The following is a 19,585-nucleotide window of genomic DNA, read 5'->3' as shown; positions in this document are numbered from 1 at the left end:
GGTTACAATGTGTAATGTACCCTGTTGTAGTCTATAGCCTAGACATAGCTGGTCTAAAATAATGCAACTAGGCTCACTTCTGATGGAATTCCACTACCTGAGGTGGCACCGTTTATTTCAGATAACTTAATTTCCAGCACTGTTCAGAATCAAAGTTAATCCCTGGCTTGTATCTGTTTACATTGCCTAGAAGTTTAGAGTGCCAGTTCTTTGCTGATTATAAAATTCAAACATTCTCCTGTTGATGTAAGATCCTAGAAGCACCAGCACTCACATGTGCCAAATTAGTATTAAAGTCATATGCCTGCTCTTTTAGTAATCCTACAGTGTGATTTCACAATTCATCTTACCAGTGGCCATATGGATTTAAAGTATTCCTGCCCCTGTTTCCCCTTTTCAGATTTTTCCTGACCCTGGCTTGGATTTTTTGGTGGTTGCTGTGTTTTTGGTTTTTGTTTGGTTTTTTTTGTTTGTTTGTTTGGTTTGGTTTGGTTTTTTGCTAATTTTTTAGTTTCTTGCTGTTTTCATATTTGAGGAACAGATTTTCAATGGCTAGATGAACTCCCTCATCCAGTTCACATGTTCCATCAATGTTTCTGCTAGTAAAAACAGTGAATGAGTGTCAGGTAGGGAGAAGCAAAGATAATACTTTATCTCGTCCCATTAGCAAATTAAATGATTATTGTTTTGATGAGCATTTATGGAAACGCAACCTTTGGGAGGTCCTTATGGCCTTCCATAAGGAACACTGGTGTTGCAGGTCTTAATATTATTTGAGCTTAATTCTCCATGAACTCCCCGTTTATTCAGCATAGTATTGTCACATGCATGCAGCAACTGCCTATTGATTTGGAGAGCACAGATTCTGTCTATAGCCCAGGCATCAACTGTACAAAGGACAAGTGCTAAATGCTCCCAAAGAAACACTTTTAGGTCCTGATACAAAATTATTTGAAGCTAGTAGAAGGACTACCATTGATATTGTTTTATGTTCAGATATGGCAGTTTTCAAACTGGGCAGCTCATACTCATGCTTCCAAATCACTGGCATTTAAGAAAATGCGGCCGAGGGATCTTTGCGGCGATAGTAATATTCTTGCTGCCTCTTTCTACCCTTGGTATTTCAAAGACTTATTTACTTAAATACAGTTGGGTGTGTGACCCCCGCCTTGGTTATAAAATGAAGTGGCACTTTAAATTATGCACTTGCTTGAATTTGAAAATTTGATTCTGACTAATCTGGTTTTATGATTGAGGAATACAAGCATTTCTCTGTGGAGCTTTTTAGCACTTACAGTACAGGACATAGTGCAGCCCCTGCAGTTTCTGGCAGAGGTAGGTCAGCTCAGTCATGCTAAGAAGGAATGCAGCTATTGTATATTATTACTTGTCTCTGAATAAAGGTCCAAACTGATTTATTTCTCTGGGTCTAGCTCGAGGAGGAGGAGGACGATTCTCACTGGCTCGATACGCGAAAGGACTAGTCCCGTGGTCTCCTTCCCAGCTGAGCGGGTGAGTGTTTCCCGACCCGTGGCAGGGCGCTAGCCCCCGCTCGGGGCGGGCCAGCTGCCGCCGGGCTGGGGCAAGGTGCCGGCAGCCCGGCTGCCCCCGGCGGGAGCGGCGCGGTCAGGGCGCAGCGGGCACCGCCGGGCCCCGGGCAGCTGCCCGTCCTGCCGAGAGTACCAGCGCAGCCCGCTTTCCTTGGGACATGCCATTTGAGAAAGAAAAGTAACTTCACGCTGGCTGCGGGCGGGGTCAGGGTGATGTAACAGGAAGCTCTGATGTTTCGCTGCTGCCGCCGCTCCTCGCTTACAATCTGACACGCTCCCGGCGCTGCCCGCAGCCGCGCTCCTCCGCGCAGAGCAGCGGGGCACCGGCGCTTCTCCCCCTGCAGCCACCGGGCTCGGCAACTGGATTATACCCGGCGGGAGGATCAGGCTCTCGTAGGTCTCTTATTCGGCCGGGGTGGGAGGGAACGATACATCTCCTTTCTCCCTCGCGGGAAAGGGAAATCAAACTGATTTATCTGAAACCATTATCGTAAAAAACTCCCTGTGGTGAGTACTGATCAAAACGGTTTCATTGTTTTACCCAAGAACAATATTTTTGTGTCATCTGAATGCAGTTATAGTTACGTCTGTGTGCGTGCTTTTACATTAACCTCAGCATGTGATATGAAATCTGCAGGGAGAAAGGGGTATGAGGAAAAGCTTCGTTTATTTTTAGTGAGCGAAATGTTGAGCTGATTTTATAACTGGTGTTGCTATAATATATCCTTGAGGAAGTAATCAACGATAAATAGGTAGAAAGGGAGGTAAAAATACCCTAATCAGCACTTAAAGGATTCTGTCTAGAACCTCTAATATTAGCTAACCAAATTTCTGTCTTTGCATCTGGAGAGAATTAGAGGCTCATTGGTTTGAGAAGGGTTCTTAAGACTAATTCGGTACAACTGGAGCTCATTCAAGAGAGGCTGAATGAGGTGATAAAGTGGTGTAGATTTTCTTATTGATTATTCCTTTAATCTTATGACGTTATTGCAACGGAAAGAGCTCATGCTTGAGTTACTTCATAATTAGGTTTTACGCTGTAATTACATAACTAAAAAGTTAAAGCTTCTGTTTTGTTTGGACTTTGTTTGCTTCAGAAAAAGTTAGCTTGAGTTTGAAGCTTCTAAGTGTGCTGGGGTGTCACTGAATTTTTTTGCCACAAAGATCGAACTGATTTATCGAAAGGTAATTGTCCACTATTTCATTTCCTGGAGAAATTATTGAACAGTGGCAAGTGTGTGATTCTGTGCCTTCCAGTATCAGCTGGGAGACTGTTAAGAGTCTTGCCGCTTCAGCTTTCCAAAACTGACGCGATGTCCTCTGTTTTTACAAATACGGTTGCATTACTGAGATTACTACATCTAGTCATTTGCTTGTGTGTGTGTAAGCAATGGATCTGTAGAATGGGGAAAAGAAACCTTGTTTCTGAAGGATAATTAAGAAATAGCATAGGCTATAAATCACACTTGGATTTGATCTAGAATGACTCCTTTAGTCATCCATGCATTTTATAGGGGCTGAGATTGAATTAATAATAATAAATAGCTGAAGTTTTTTGCTCTCTACCTTAATAAACTTTGGCCAGATACTTTGGGGCCAGACTTTTCTGTGCTTACAGTTGCGCCAATGCAGAGTCTTTCTAGTCATATTGTGCATACTGGGGACCTTTTCATTCATTTGCAGTAATAATGCATATAACTGTTTAAACCTGTTCAGATCAATGATGTGTTAAAAGCCTGACTGTTGTGCTCTGAATCCAAGGTCCTTTGAGTGGGTTGAAAGGAGACACACTAGATTTGGATAAATATGAATAAGACCAGATTTGAATCTGTGTGTTTTCTTTCAAAGTACACAAGCTGCAATACTGTCTGAAAGTCTCAATTAAAAATAATCTGTATTTTCACAGTGTTTACTTTTGTAGTCTGCTTAAACTCCCATTGACTTCATTGCATGTAGGAGCAATCCCAAAGTCTTTGTCTGACTTTGAAAATCTTCAGCACAAAAGGCATGTGGTGATATTAAATCAAACAAGATGACACTTCAGATAAAAGTGTTCATGTTGTTTTAATGATCAATATGGTAGGAAAAACCGTCTTCAGAAGTATTTCAGCTAAATAATTCAGATTCTTATTTTATGTTCTTTATGTAACTGGTTTAGGTTGTGGTGGGACTGCCCACATAGGATGTGTCAGGCTTGTATGTTTTTGCAGCTTTGATGCAGGAGTCTGTTATTTGCACATTAAGTAAAGGCAGTAGCAAGATAGTGATGTAGAACAGTGTGACCGCACTTTCCAGTGGACAAAACCAAGTACCTGAACATATAACATGCCTTACAAGTTTAAGAATTGCATGATGTATCTCCTGTCAACTTCAAATGTTACTGTACTCTGAATTCGTGGTCAGCTGGAGCCTTGCCCTGCATTAAGAAATGTAGTATTTGTCCCTTTGAATAGGCTTTTTTCTGATACAACACAACTGTTGAAATCCTGGCTTGCTGAGAGCCAGTGGGAATTTTTCCACTGACTGTCAAAGGGCAAGATATTCCTAAATGTGGGTATTTTTCTGTTGGAGGAATTATGCATGCATCACCCATTCAGTCACTTGCGTTCTGCAGTCTGTTGACAGCTGTTTTTTGATAACATTTATAATTTTTGAATGCTCAGGTTGAAAAACAGAAATCTGTACGTCTCATTCTGGGTGACTAATGTCTTACCTGGCTAAATAAAAGGGCCTATTCCAGAAATGCAGTGTTGTTCTGGGGGCTGTCTGTGTACTGCAATCCAGATTTAGACTAGGATACAATTGAGAATGTAACAGAGGGAAGAAAGCACAGTCATACATTTGCTTTGTCACCAATATAATTACTAACTTAGTTCTATATTCTATGCATTCAAGTTAATCAGCTGCTTCCAACAGCATTCCTAGCATGTGCAAGAGCTGGGTAGCATTGGGCCCACAAGAGTCCTGAAATGATACAAAGATTCAAACCAGTTCACAGTCATTTGGAAGAAACTGCTTCTATCAATATGTTTTTAATAGTAACATGCACACAGTGATATTTTAAAGGTATATATCTAGTCACTTCTGTAGTAAATACTGAACATAACATAAGCTATTTACGAAAGCAGTTGAAGGAATTTCTCCAGTGAGAAGTTCAAGTCTACAGTTAGGAAAACAGAACTTTTCATTAAGAAGTTGTTCCCATCTGTTCCCAGTGTGTTTATAGTGTTGATCTGCTAGCAGAATTCCTTCTGTGCTTCTGATGAGCTGTCATTCCTATAGAGTGTACACACACTGTAGGCATTACCTCAGTGTTAACGGTCACCTCTGTTCTAAAAGCATGTGTAGCTATGTCACTGGGTTTCATGTGTAGTAGTTTCTTCAGTTAAGCTTTACACTTATTGAAAACAGTCTCTTGGTTGCTCATGTAACTGTCCTGTTACTGGGATATATTTTAAGTCTTTGGTGTAGCAAATTGTCAGAGCTCTGGAATTAGCTATATCCCTGATAATACTGTGTCAAGGAAGGAATGAATACTTCTATTACCAAAACAGATGTGAGTTGACAAAACAAATAGCTTTGAAGCAGTAAAATAAAACTCTAAGTGAGTTTCTATATGTGATAAAAATGTCTAATACATTATTTCTATGTTCATATGTACTATATACGTGGGTCTATATCATGCTGAATTGTATTATTTCTGATGTATCAACTAAAAAGAGCACATTTTTAAAGAGCCTTTCAAAGTAAATTATAGTCCTAAACCTCATCCTTTGTTTAGAAAATCATGAGTCATGAGTGTTAGTATTTTAAATTGAATACATTTGAATGCTGTTTCCTTCTAATATTTAAAAGAAATAGGAGAAAGCTTTCCATGGCTGTTCACAAACCATTTTTTTTCTTTTTTGTACTCACCCAGTTCTGATGTTTTCAGTGTAATGTGCTTGCACGAAGAGCAGCAGATTAGCCTATTACTTACCTGTTATCTTTATGAAGAATCCCATAGCTGGTATGGTACAATATAAGATCTTCTTAATTAAATTTCTTTTCATTAGAGCATTTGCTTTTAGCAATACTTTTTGTCCTGGTTTAGAATCTGGGCAAAACTGGAAGGTTAAACTTTTGCATTTTCAAAGTTTTGTTTCCACAGTTATCTTTCATGCATATCTGCCTTAGTCTTCCAAGCTTGTTTATACTGTTTACATTTTCCCAGCAAAGTCGTTCTTCTGCCCTAGTACTGTGCAAACACTTTCAATCATTGCTACAGTATATGCTGTCGAAAAGAACAGAAGTGATTTATTTGGAGTGGCTTTTCCTCGGAAAGATGCATTTGAAATGCACTTGACTGAATGTAATGCATTAAAATAAGACTTTCCATGAGAGAAACAACGTACTCCAAGAAAATACAACAGATTCTCAACCGGTGTAAATTTACATGTGTCTCTGAAGCTGTTGCCTTTTAATATAGAGTAGATGTCACCCAAGACTTTTCTGACAGTTTTTGGCCACTATCTGAGCTGTAGCTGACCGTTAAGATACTAACTGCATTTTAGAAAAATAAAACAATGCTGTATTTCTGAATTTATGCCTGGATCATGCAGGCCTTATTTAAAAAGTACTTGAAACACAATTAACCAGAGTTTTGTTTAATGAAGTCCGTACCAGTCTGACTTCCCCTATAATAACAAGTACAAGGAGTGAAACACAGTGATTAGTGCTTTTAAAAAAATTATTATGATCAAAGCATCTACCTTATATACTGTGGTATGCCATCAGCTTTATTTAGGCTGAATATCTTTTTAGTTCCTAAAAATGCTATCATCTTTTCCATATATTATTTGATAATTCTGAGTTTAAAAACTGCACAACTTGATGCTTGTGTGGGCATAAAGTGTCATTCTTTGTATTACCATTTAGATTTCCCCCTCAGTTTTTTCTCCCCTGTTACAGTGGTAAGATCTTGGAAATTAATTTTAATAATTTTTTTGGTTACTTTACTACTGGCAATGCTGGTAGAGTTTCATTAAAGTGAAGCAAAAGATGTACTGAAAACATATTTGTTGTAACAAAACTCTTGTTTTAGGCCTTAAAAATATTTTTCATATTAATGATATCAGAAATTAATATAGTCTGTCTCCCAAAGTTGTGCTCTGTAATCCTTCCTAGGTAGAAATTTAAAAATACGTATTTCAGAAATGAGTAAGCTTTAGACATCACACTGCTTTTCTCTATGGTTGCATCTATGTGTTAATTTACTGCCCTAAATGGAGCAAAAAATATGATACCATGCAACCTTTTATTAGTAAAATGGCACATTTTTGCAATTATTATCTTGAAATATTCTCTAGAATGGGGATATCTGCCCTTTTGTTTCTGTTAGTGAAATCCAGCAGGTGTCACTCTGGGGATTAAATAAGGAATATTTCACAAACAGAGATAAATTTCTTTGGGAGATGAAATGTAGAATTTAGAAGTATTTATTCTAATATATTTTTCCAGAACAATTTTTTGACCATGCCTGACTTTTTAATTTTTAAGTTTCTTTTTTAATTACGTGATTTAATGGGTGTATTCATCTTCCTGTGTATCCCTTTGAATATAAAAAATTACATAGTAGTTAGTGTCGGACTATACAATGAGGAGTTTTACTCACAGGTGTCGCTTTTGAAACTTAAAGAGGTGGGAATTGGTTGAATATTGCCTTTATGGTATTAAAAAATGCTTTTATCATCTCCTCTGGGAATCAAAATTATTCTTTTTGTCGGTGGAAATTCTAGTTGTGCAAGTAATATGTTTTTGGTTATGATGAATCCAAGGAGGTGCTCTGCAGTAGGCTGCTGCAAGTGAGCATATCTATTGAAATGGTCTACATACTGTTTTCTGTTTGAATTAGCTAAAATTGACATGATAGGTGGTTAATTATCCAAAGCTTCACAGTAAAAAAATTTGGAGAAGAGAAACTTTTTCACATTGCGCTGAGTTGCTAGCACAAAAAAGTCAATGCTGTGCTTTTTTGGGGAAAAAAAGAAAAAGCCTTGTTGCACAGAGTGTTTGTTTGGGGAACGGTATAACAATGTGTTTGTTGCACTGTGGTGGATTTTTACGAGTGTGTAACTTCATATTCTGTGGATTCAATTTTGTGTGGAATAAGAGCATGGTTCTTAAAAAATCATGAGTTTCTAGAGGGGATACTTGTTTATTTCCCATGCTGTGTTAATGCCACCTTGTACTGAAACAAATACCTCAGCAGGCAGCTTTGGGAGACAATCCACAAATACAAGTCTCTTTTCACGTAGAAAGTAGTTGTTTTCTATAAATACATGCATATATGCATGTAATTTTATATATACACAGACATTCATGCATATATATATTTACATATTTAATATATAATATATAATATATAATATAAGAATATATATAAAATATATTAATATAAGATATTTAGATATCTTATACATTTTTTTTTTAATAATCTCATTATAGAACTTGTAACCTCAGGCCACTTTAAACAATCCAGTTTCCTTTCTCTCACTTCTTTCTCCTGTTTAAGCCCCCATCCTGTTCCGTTTTTTATTCTATTCAACTTCCTTTCCTGTGATGACTCTGGATGAGTCACTTTGCCAGGCATTAAGAATGTGGTTTGACAGTATTTCCAAAAACTTATCCTATACTGGCTCATGCAGATGAAATTAACCTCTGCCTTATCCTTCCTCTCAAAGAGAAATGTCTGTCTTCACGTGTCTAGTTTCTTGGAAGGGAGAGGTGGGGGTGAGAACCCTTTCCATAAATGACTATGTATTGAAATTCATAACCATCTTCCTTGAAGAGGAACAACAGATGTGTGTGCCGTAACACAGTATCAAGATTGGTAACCTTTTTAAAATTGATTTAATATTTAGTTGGGGAAAAGTTAGTTTAAACAAGCTCAGGAAAGCCAGATTCAGGCCTTTTCCCGAGTGCTATTCAAATACTCTTTGCATGGCCACCAGTCTGCATTCTTAATCTTTTATTAAATGTGTTGTTTATTGCACCATAATACATTGAAGGCTACCAGAACTGTTCTTTTTTTCCATGTAACTAACAGGACTCGAAAAAAGCGCATGCTTAACACTAAGTGGGCACTTAAACACTGAACTAAATTGTAGCCTTTCTTGTGGTTATGTGCATGCCAGTGTAGTGTGGGGTTTTTTTGGTTTTTGTTATTTTTTTCCTGTTTTAGGAGGAGTGGGTGAAGAAAGATTTTTAACAAAATGTTTCAAATCTGTTAATTGTGTACACGCATCAGGAAATAAAAGCCTCTCCACTGAAAACAAACAAGGAAAATTATAGTCCTAAATAACAACTTTGGAAAATGATATGCAAATGAAGGTAAGAACTCCCAGTAAGTTAAACTCTGCTATTGAAATGTTCTCCTTACCCCATGTTGCTGGGGAATCTCATACTCCATCAGTTTTCACCAAGGGAGATCTGAAAGGTTATATCCCTTTTATCATTTTCTGTGTCTTATGTGTAATTAAGTCTTAAGTCTTATGTGTAGTTATGTCTTAAGTGTAATTAACATTAGCAGAAATTACACCAGTGAGCAAAGTAGAAGTAGAAAATGTGTTCACTTCTATTTGCTATTACAATGTAGGTTTTGTATAAAGTAGAGTAATTGTTGTAGTCTGAAGATCAAGCAGTTCTGTCTGGAGTATAATCCTTGGGTATTCATTTATATTAATTTATATTTATGTTTAGTTTCCCATACTGGAAATGCTTAATTTCTGGCTAAAAGAGGTGATTTGAGCAGTTTTCAGATCTTGACTATGTCATTCTTAGATTGATTACGGAAGTCACAGCATGGTCTTACAAGAGTGTTTATGTCCCCCCACCCTGCATGCTGGATGCTCTACCTCAGCATTTTCAGAGTTCCTAGGAAATTAGATAGAAACATATAATTCAGATGTTTTTAACCTTTTAGCATGAACCCATGAGGTAGCTGCTGGGCCTAAGCACTTTTTTTTTTTTTTTTAAATGTCTTTCCCAATTATTTCAGAAGAGATTGTACAAGTAGATTTTCTTCTCTAGAGAAGATCCCTCTTCTAAAAACTATGCATGCAATCCAAGGGTAGAATTCAGCCAACGTAATTCAACTGGACACATTTTATTTAGAGCTGCAGAGATAAAATAGTCTGCTGACATGCTAAGCTTTTCCTAGAGTCACATTACAGCCCAGTGAAGGACATGGCAGTAATTCAGTGTTTGTTGGAAGGATGGCAAAATACTTATGCTGTCTCTGTGGGGGCACTGGGGCACCAGAGCATGTAAATGTGTACTGTCATCTGTAATATTCAGTGTATACAGTTAGGGTGAAGTCAGCACCAAAAGAACCCAGATTCAAAGCAGATTGTAGGGACCAATCACAATAAGTTTTCTAAGTCAGGTTAGGTAAGGGGAGGAAAAAGACTGGTGAAATACATTTTGTTCAATGAAGACGGACTGGCATGATAGTTATCTGTGATAACTCGGCTTCCTCAGGGAATGCACATTTCTCAAACCAAAGTGTTTGAAAATAGCATTATACCATGCAGGAATGTGGGACTTCTTAAGTTGGAGGTTTGTTTTATTTTTTGCTGTTTCTTTAGCCCTTGTGTTTCCTAGATTTCCAAGCTTTTATATTTTTAAACATTTACAGCTTTTAAACAGAACAGTTGTCCAAATCCTCTTTCTTTGAGCATGAAATAACAGTAAAAAGATGAAGTCTGGTAGCAAGGAAGCAAGGAAGATTAAATGATGGAAGGAATGACAAATGCACAGAGAATAAAAAATCTGAACCTCAAAATGTAGTTCCCATAGGAAAGTAAACTGTGAACAAATCAGTAAATGGGATGATGTTGCCTTTAGCATGACCTTCTAATTGCAGAGACAAAGCTGAGTCAGGTATCCTGTGGTCAGTCAAAAGCCATTCTTTTACACACAGAGCCACTTGGATAAACTGAAAGATTCCTTTAGATGGTGAGAAATCTGTGTTTGGAGTTATGTGTATGATATGAATTTACAGTACAGATGTGATATTAACTCTCTATTCAGTATTTTACTTTAGCAACAAGAGCAGATGCGGGGTTTCAGTACATGATCTAGTTAGATGCCAGTAACCGTGGTGCTGAGTTAGCTCATAATTTCTCATACAGAGTGAAGGTGAAACATCCAGTTGTCACGCATGGAAGATGGCTATTACCACAGCTCTTCTTCATCTATGTCAGGGAAGGCTTCTTCCCATTTCTGCTACCATGCTAGCTTTAAATAGATGAATAATAAGACTCCATGGTCTCTCAAATTTTAAACCTATGATTTTCCTTTTTCATTCCCATTCTTCCTGTCATTTGTTGCCCTTCATATGTAAAATGCTTCTCCTATCTTCTCAGTGTTTAAAAATCCTTCAGACATTTGTAGGTAAATATTTTTGTCTTATTCAAGTTATGTGAAGGTGTGGGGTTGTTTTGTAAGGCTCCACATCCAGTTAACAGTCCATTCAAAACTCCTCCCAGTGTACCAGGGTCTTTTTCTCACCTCTGTGATGTGGCATGATTTGCACACGTGCGATCCCACATTACATGGGTTCCTTTGCTGCCAAGTATCCGCTATTAAAAAAAATTGCTGAATGAGAGTAATACAGAGGAACAATGGGCTATTACAGGATGTTCAAGACAGGGTCATTACAGTATATTTTCTTGTGCAATCTTGTTATGAACAAGCTTAATATTTACCAGCTTGTTTCATTTTTCAGCACCCTGTTATTGGTGTTGTAAGGCTACAAACTACCCTTTTTCCAAGAAAGTTCAATTTAATGAAATACGAATTTTATTGAATAGCTCTGTGGAAAGCTGCTTTTCAATATTTATAATAAATCTATATATTTTGTAAGTATTCAATACCTATTTGTCATCACTGGTAATGAGAAAAAAACCCAGGAAATATTTCACTATCAGAGCGCATTTCCACATTTGTACATAGGTCTAGTGTACTTAACAAAACGAAATCACAGGATTTTATGATAGGCTGTTGAATTTGAAAGTCTAGACAGATAATTTAAAAGAAAAATACTTTGCTTTTGATGTTTGTAAAGCAAACAACTTGAGTGCTACTTTTTGTCAGACAGGGTATTTTTTCCATAATTTCCAGCATTTGTAATCCAGAAAGTCAGTTTGAATTAAAAGAGGAAGATAAGAAATTGTACCTAGTGGGCCTTTGAAACAACTGTGGAGTGTTTCTGTTATGTGTGATTAAATTAACAATTTTCTAGCTGAAGAACACCCACTAATGGGCACAATTGCAAACATTTAAGAAGGTTTCCAGCTAATGTGAAATAAGGAGTTCAAGCAAAAGGATTCAGTCAAATTTGAGAAGACGCAAATTTGGGATTGGGATCCAGGGATTAGTAGAATAGACTAGAAACCAATCCACAGGGATTTGGGATGCTGATGAAAACTGCATATGTTTTCAGCATTGTATGAAAATGTCTCAATCTTTAATCAAGACTCATCTTTTTTCTGTTGGAATAAACACAGCCTAATTTGGAATACAGGCTATATTTATGTAATAGGGTCTAACAAATGGAAAACTAAAGGGTACTGTAGGTCAGTATGAGGTTAGCAGAACTGTGAGGGGGAAGTCTGGCAGCTGTATATCCTACAGCATGTCTCAGTGCTGCCTTCTTTTGCATGCAAGGACAAAGGGGGGTGAGGGAATCTGCCACTACAGGAGTAGACATGTGAGTCTGTTTTTTGCAGTGAGAAACATATTAACTGACATGAAATGTCAGTGGATGGGATTTGAATTCATGCTACTCATGAAAAGCTTTTTGAGACTGTGCAGCTTTTGTCCAGTTTGACAAATGGCTTATTGGAAGTGTTAGAGACCAACTGTTTTTCTTCAGCTCTCTGACTTCATTTGGCTTTTGAGTCTTCAATTCTAAAAAATCCTTGAAGTCACAGGTAGTATGCTTGCATAGTTCCACTTAGTGAAACGATATGGATGATACACAGAGCACAAGACAAGGCCAAAGATGTGCAAATCCAGTAACAATTTAAAAGGAGTTATAAAGGGGGGGGTAAAGCTAGTGACTGGCAAGAAAATATTGAAGAGAAAGTGTGTGTTGGAGAAAATGTCTCTTGTCCACTGGGTCCACACCATTATTCCTTTTGAAAGCTGAGATGTAAAGGGTTCTCAGAAAACATTTACCTTGCCTAATATTATTTACAAATTTAACAAAAAATATTAATATATTGCTTGGTATAGGAAGGGGAGTGTGCACTGCCTAATGTAAAAATAAGGCAACTAATTAATGCCAATCAACAACATTTCTGTCATTAACTGCAGCACAATAGTTAATATGTTCCTCCTAAACTACCACGTGATATCATGTGCATGTATGTAAGCAGTTTTCTGAACTGAAAAAGCTCCAACAAATACATGTGGATTTCCAGAATCCATTTGTAACCTTTTAAAGCAAACACTTAAATGCTTAGAGCATTGAAGATGTCAAAAGAATTACATGTGATGATTTTTTAAATCAGCTGCGTTTTCTTAGAGGGTGACCATTTGAAAGAGCATTAGTTTTCCTGGGTGTACATCATGTCATGAAACAGACCACAAATGTGGTTGGAAATTATTTCTGTTGGGTTTCCAATGGGGTAACCTGCAACTGATGGCTGCAAATCTTTCTTTTGAGTCTCTAGTAAAAAATAAATTAGTTCCAGTCCCATAGAGGGGGATGAACTCAGCTTGTCACAGACAGACAGTTGTTTCCTGACATTGGGCACTTGGCTAACAACTTCCAGTGTTTGAAGATGTCACGGGTTATATGGATTTAGTGCTTGTGGCCCTTTGGGCTTAACAGGAAGGTCACCAAGTTATCAAGCAACTGCTGTCTGTTTGAAGAGATTCAGCTGACTTTCCTGCCTCGCTGTTGGAGAACCTCAGCTTTCAAAGAGAAAACAGTGCTGCTCCTGTGACTTTGCCAGTATCTAGACCTTGTTTTCTAGCTAAAAACAGAAGGAAAAAAATTGAAGTGTAATTCTTTTATTCTCATTTCCTTTATGTTCTGCCTGATCCTATTGACTCTTCATCTAGCATAATCTCTGTGGGGCAATGAAATATATCTTCATTTCTTTTTCTGTGCTCTGAGAATCTGGGACTGCTGCCTTTCCAAAGCTGTCTGTATCCCCAGATCTTTAGAAGAAGGATTCCTACTTCTCTGCAATCCTCTGGAATAACTTACTGTGTTCTCCACATATAACCTGAGAGTGTATGTTGTAATAAAAGACAGCACAGAATAATCCTTGCTCAGCAAACCTATATGGATAATACAAAGGGCGGATGAGCCAGAAACCTTCTTCCTGCAGTAGACCTTTTGACTGACTTTATCCTGATTGCATGAGAGCGTGGTTATCAGACCTGTTTCTAGGTTGCATCTCTTTCAAAGAAGTGCAAGACATACATGTGGAAATTGCAGTTATCTGATCATTTGCAGGAATGTAACTACTTCTGTTTTTGTAGCCAGTGTTAAGGGTAACTAACACAAAATTAGAGTTGGTGGTTTGTTTTTCTTTCTTCCAAAATGTAACAAGCATGTTATTGTTCCTGATAGAAGAACCCTTCTCCCAGTCTTTCAATGAATTAACAATTTCCCTTGTTTTGTGTAAGGAAGGTAATCTTTGTAACATCCTGTTTTATTTACCAGCTATATCTGTAAGCACGAAAATCCTGTGGGTGAAGTTACAACACAGTGCTCCAGAAAGACAGAAATCCTTGATCTTTATTAGAAAACCCTGTTATTATTATTAGAAAAAGCTGTGACTCCTGTCAGGCATTTGTTTTAAATAGCACCACTTAATACTTTTTTCAAACTAGAAAAGGGTGAAGTGAGCCAAATGAAATCAGAGTCCTCTTGCATGTTCCCCAAAATTCAGGCTGTACCATTATGGCACATTGGTGAGGAGGAGTGAAAGAGTTTTATTACTGATCATTCTCTCTTTAAAGTTCACATGCCTCTGCAGTTCCTACTCTTTTGCTGGAGTTGGAATGAATGTACCAAAATAGTATGGAAAAAGGCTGCTCTTGCATTATTTCTTGTAGGCTTATAACCTGGGAGTATCTAAAACATCAGAAAGCCTGTTCACATGGGATTCCCTTTCAAATTTCCAGACCAACAAATCTGGAACATTAGCCAGAAAAGTGTGGATACTTGCACAAATACAGAACTACAGCAGAACTTAAGGTTTTGGTATGGTGGGTTTTGGTTTTGTTTTTTTTTGAGGGACATTGTTTGTTTGTTTTGGGGTTGAGCTTTTTTTAGGTTGCAGTTCTTCGCTTGTCATTTTTTATATAAAGATATTTGCACAATTTTATCTCCTTTCTATTCTTTCACTCTTCTGAGCTGTGTAAGAAATGGCTTTATCTCCTTCCCTTGCTAATGATTTTTTATTCAGATAGATCATTCTCCATTCTCTTAGAGCTGTGTCATTTTTTTATGAACAACAGTCTGTTAAAGTGGAGAGTGATGAGAATTTTGGAGAATGAACTATAGAACCTGTTTATACTAATTTTGTAATTACGACTAGCACTACTGAAAATTACCTGAATTTAGTGTGTGGATATTATTTAAGAAAATGTTTTTTTCTGTGTTTAGTTTCAGGTAGATGTAATAATGAGTTTACATGCTATTTCTATATCAAATTCTCCTTACTAACAAATCTTTGCTAGATATAAATGTTTCATAGTTTTAGACACAGTTGACTACTTTGTTCAAATATTACTCTAGAAGTAAAATAAATGCAAAAATAGCTCTGGCAAAGCTCTGTATTAAAACAGTGGCTACCATGAGAAAACAGCTTGTTTGCTAGACAGTATAGGTGATGAAGTTGTCAGTGCTATTGCTGTGTTAGTGTTCATCAGTAATTAATTCCATGGGTTGAAGAAGAGCGCTCAGAGACCATGTTATCATTCTAGCAGAGTCCTGCCAAGCAGCTGGTGCTGTTTCTGGTTTTTGTTTTTTTTCTCAGGGAAGTAGGATTGAGCTCACTGGGATTGTTTCTCATCTTTCACTGATATAAATTGGTGAACATAACCATTAAAAGAAAAACACATTTGACATACATTACCTGTATGGACAAATACCTATGATGCAGTGGTGACTCCTTCATGGTTCTTTGATTCTATAACAGGTAAACTAGTAAGATGTGTGATTTAAACTTTATTTATGACATTAGCATCCATATTCTCCTAAAATACAGCCTGATGATCACATAAGATTAAATTAATTTGCCTTTTAGAAAGAAAAACTCTTTTATCTATGTGATGAATGGGAGGGAAAAAACATTGGTCAGCACAGCTTGTGACTACAGAATGTATTAATTAGGGTGCTCTTAGAATTTATCATTATGTAGTTACATGTATTTTCCTGGGCAAAATTTACTTCTCTAGCACCTATGCACTGTTGCAGCTGTTCTGAGGAAATATTTGCATATAGGAATAATGTTCATAAGATTCCTCTATTAGGTGAGAGACTGATGACAATATATTCACTGTGAATAAGAAAGAGAAAATCCAGCTCTTGGCAAACTTAGTGTTTTTTCTGCACTGAGCAGACCTGCGCTAGCACCTTTGTGTCACCCTCAATTCAGCAAACAACGATGAGTACAAAACTGAACTTACTAGGTTAATTATTGTGCCTGTGTGCAATCAATAATATGGAGGAAGTTGCTTGTGTTTGGAAGAATGTTAAGTGTATAGAAAGCTACATGGCTTATCCAACTATGCTGCTACATATTTGATGAACTGAATTTCTTTGTCAATTCTTGATGCTTGGGCTTCAGCCCCAGTACCCTCCCACCCCGCCCAGTATAAACTTGAACAGAATTTTCCTGTCCATTTAATTTGCAGATCGGCTGCAATAAAAAAAGGATAATGGAAACCACGTGCCTCCAAAATCAGTCAGGTCAGAGAGGACTTGCTACTAATAGTCAGTTCTCGGGTCTGAGGTGGTTTAAGCATGTGCTTATATTTGTTGATAAACTTGGTTTTGTTTTCCTTTGCTCTTAATTTGTGAATTGGCTCCTAGCTTTTGCACCTAAGTAGCCTAGCTTTTACAAATTTTAAGTGGCTATTGGACAAATTTTATAACGCTAAGACCAGAAATTTGTTGGCTTAAGCAGTTTCAAGGCGCTGATGGTCTCTATAAACCATACCATATATTCATACCATATTCTATACATATTTGTACTTTGCAACTGTAGCTTGAGAAATGTTGTAAAACTGATAAATGTGCCAAGTCGCCATTAAACTAATGAAAACACACAAGTTTGTTTACACATACCGGGGCTGAGCTCTCTTTTTCCCACCATCACCTTCTCTCCAATCCTGATGGGTTTTTTTCTTCAGTTTTTAAAACTTTGTCTCCACAACAAATTGTTCATAAGACCAATTAATGTTGTGGAAACAGCTGTTTTTGATTTGTTAGCAGTGACATGTTTCAGGGATCAGAATATCACAGGGATATTTTTGCTGCACAACTCATGCTTTTCATTTATTTTAGAATACTTAATCCTGTTTCACAGGTATAATTGAACTGGAACCTTACACTCAAAATGGAGGATTTCCCATCTTGAAACAGATCTAGGTCAGTGCTTTAGCATCCTTCATTTGACTTCTGTCTGAACCCTGTGCATGGTGCTTCCTGAAATGAAAAAGTGTATGTGTTACCTTAAGAAACTGAATTTGTTTTTGCAATGCTTTGCATGAAGAAAAAATAAATTCTCCTTGGTGGTCTTGGAAACTACTTACTACTCTGAAACCCACATATCTTTATCTAACTACAAATTTAGCTAACAAAGATAGTATAATATTTTCTAGGCTTTTAAAAAAGCCAGTGACTGAAAGCAGTTGAATGAAAGATCTTTAGTGTTTATGCGAGCTATATGCTGGGCTATATAAAGTAACACAGTATTTTTATAATTATCAGCCATTAATTGTGTTGACTTCCTCCTCCTCCTCCTCGAATTAGCACAGAAAGGAAGGCATGCTTGTGTTTTGTTTAAAGCCTTGATCAAAAACAGCTCCCTACCTTTCTTTTTTACTTTTCTAAACTTTACCTGCTCATAAACGTTATCTGTCACAGTGACAAAATTAATGTTTGCCAGCTAGGCAGCACTCTTGTTAAAACTACAACTTCAGTTCTCCAAGAATGCTAATGCAATGTGCGTACAAAGACCGTTAGAGCATCTAGCATTATTGAGGACAGGATCAGTACTTACCAGCTACTCTGATCTTGCTCCTTCCTACATCAGCATGAGAAGAGAATTGTATTAATAATGTAAGCATGAAGCATTCTGTATTTTAATAATTTCTGATGCCCTCAAGATGTTAGTTACATTTCAGTGAATTTTCTCTCATGGTGGCCTAAAGGCCAATGGAGTGTGGAAAAGAATAAAATAAATGTAATCACATTTCCTGTAGTGAAGAAACTTTTCAGGGAAGAGTCATGATCACCTAGGCTTCTCCTTGGCCGAGAGAGCTGACAAGCCACAGAAGGACTTAAGGGGAGTAACACTTAAGAAATGACATTGAGAAGTCAATTCCCAATGTCTAACCAAGCTGCGAGAAGTAGCACAGGGAGAGTGATAAATGTGTGAAGACTTGCATTTGCAGTTGTCTCAGCAAGTCTGTCTCTGCAGTTAAGTCAAAAAAATCCAATCCAAATTAATGTTGGATGTACCAAAAAATGACAGGAGTTATAAACAAATGTTCACTGTTTTCAGCAGCTCATAGCACTTTTACCAGTTGCATGGGAGATAAATTGTGCTAAGGCTTGCATTTAGAAATTGTAGATTTTTATAATTTAAGCAGTTCTGCTTTCTTATTTCCGTGTTTTTTTAGTACAAACAAGAAATAATATGCAAATAACACTAAGTTACTGAAGTGCTGCATCCCTTGGACATAAATTCAGCTAATGCCACAAAAATATGCTCTGAAGAACAAAATTCTGAAATCCTTAGCTCAGATAATAGCTTTCTGCAATTATTCCTTAGTTAGCCCTGTGAGATATGGTAGATACTGTAGATACGGCTAGGATGAGGAATGCTAACAAACCTTAGGACATAGCAGCAAGTACGTCATAACAACTTTTGCCAAGAAACTGATCCAATCCCACAGTGATCAGCTCCACCTATGTCACAGTCCTGTAGGAGAGAAAGGATGTTGCTTAGAGAAATGCACTTGAGCTATTTTCTGATAGAGTGGGGATACATGGGTTTTCAGTGAGAATTTAATATAAACCAGGTGGGTTTTTAAATTCTGGTTTTCTTGTGGATTTTTTTTTTTTTTTGCCTTGAAGCCTAGATCAGGTTACCATAAAGAACACTGCATATTATACTGGTCAGATGTGAAATGCAAATAATATGAAAGTGAAGTATGGAATAGACTTTTCACAGCCTACCTTTTTGTTCCCAAGACAGACATCACATTTACACAGTGCAGTTTTCAAAGCTGACTACCTGAATATATCAAGAAATAAAAAGTAATTCAAAATCATAATTTGATTTTTATAGAGTAGGAATCTATAACTTAAAGTACAGCATCTTTCATAAATAAAATACTTTTAATAGTTAAAATAGAATTATATGAAGGCTCCACAAGCACACGGTGTGGTAATGAGTGATGTTCATAACACAATTCACACAGTTTTGGCTGTTCAAAGCTGCATTGTTAGGCTGCTGGCTGGGACTCAGGATATCCCTTACTGCTTTCAAAAAAAATCTCTTGGGCCTTTAATTTCCAGCTGAACAGGCACCAAAGGTCCATGGAAGAGACCTTGAACAAAACTTAGACCTAATACAACAATGCGGATGCATTTTTTAAATTTTTTTTTTTTTAATGCTTGATCTGATTGGTTTTTTCAGCTCTTACTTTTGTGATAAAAATATTTTATTTGAGAGAATTTATAAATTATTCAAGGCACTATCTAGATTTACAGCCTGATCTTATTTGAGCAAAAT

At 37.1% G+C, this 19,585-nt stretch overlaps 1 protein-coding gene across 6 annotated transcripts in view; it reads left to right on the top strand.

The window, feature by feature from the left end:
- Positions 1-1,444: 1,444 nt before the first annotated feature.
- CALCRL (calcitonin receptor like receptor) overlaps positions 1,445-19,585 on the top strand; it is a 68,114-nt gene continuing 49,973 nt past the window's right edge. Inside the window, exons 1-2 of one of the 6 annotated variants that reach the window (XM_027798719.2) lie at positions 1,759-1,943; positions 17,150-17,211. The gene's annotated coding sequence lies outside the window, so the exon portion shown is untranslated. Of the gene's footprint in view, positions 1,513-1,758; positions 2,058-8,860; positions 8,922-17,149; positions 17,212-19,585 lie in introns of those variants that run through there. The other 5 variants (XM_027798721.2, XM_027798717.2, XM_027798720.2 and 2 more) reach the window with 5 other exon arrangements.

This window comes from Falco cherrug, chromosome 8 (genome assembly GCF_023634085.1).
Source record: "Falco cherrug isolate bFalChe1 chromosome 8, bFalChe1.pri, whole genome shotgun sequence".
NCBI classification, from domain to species: domain Eukaryota; kingdom Metazoa; phylum Chordata; class Aves; order Falconiformes; family Falconidae; genus Falco; species Falco cherrug.
This window is presented reverse-complemented; position numbering and strand designations above follow the sequence as displayed.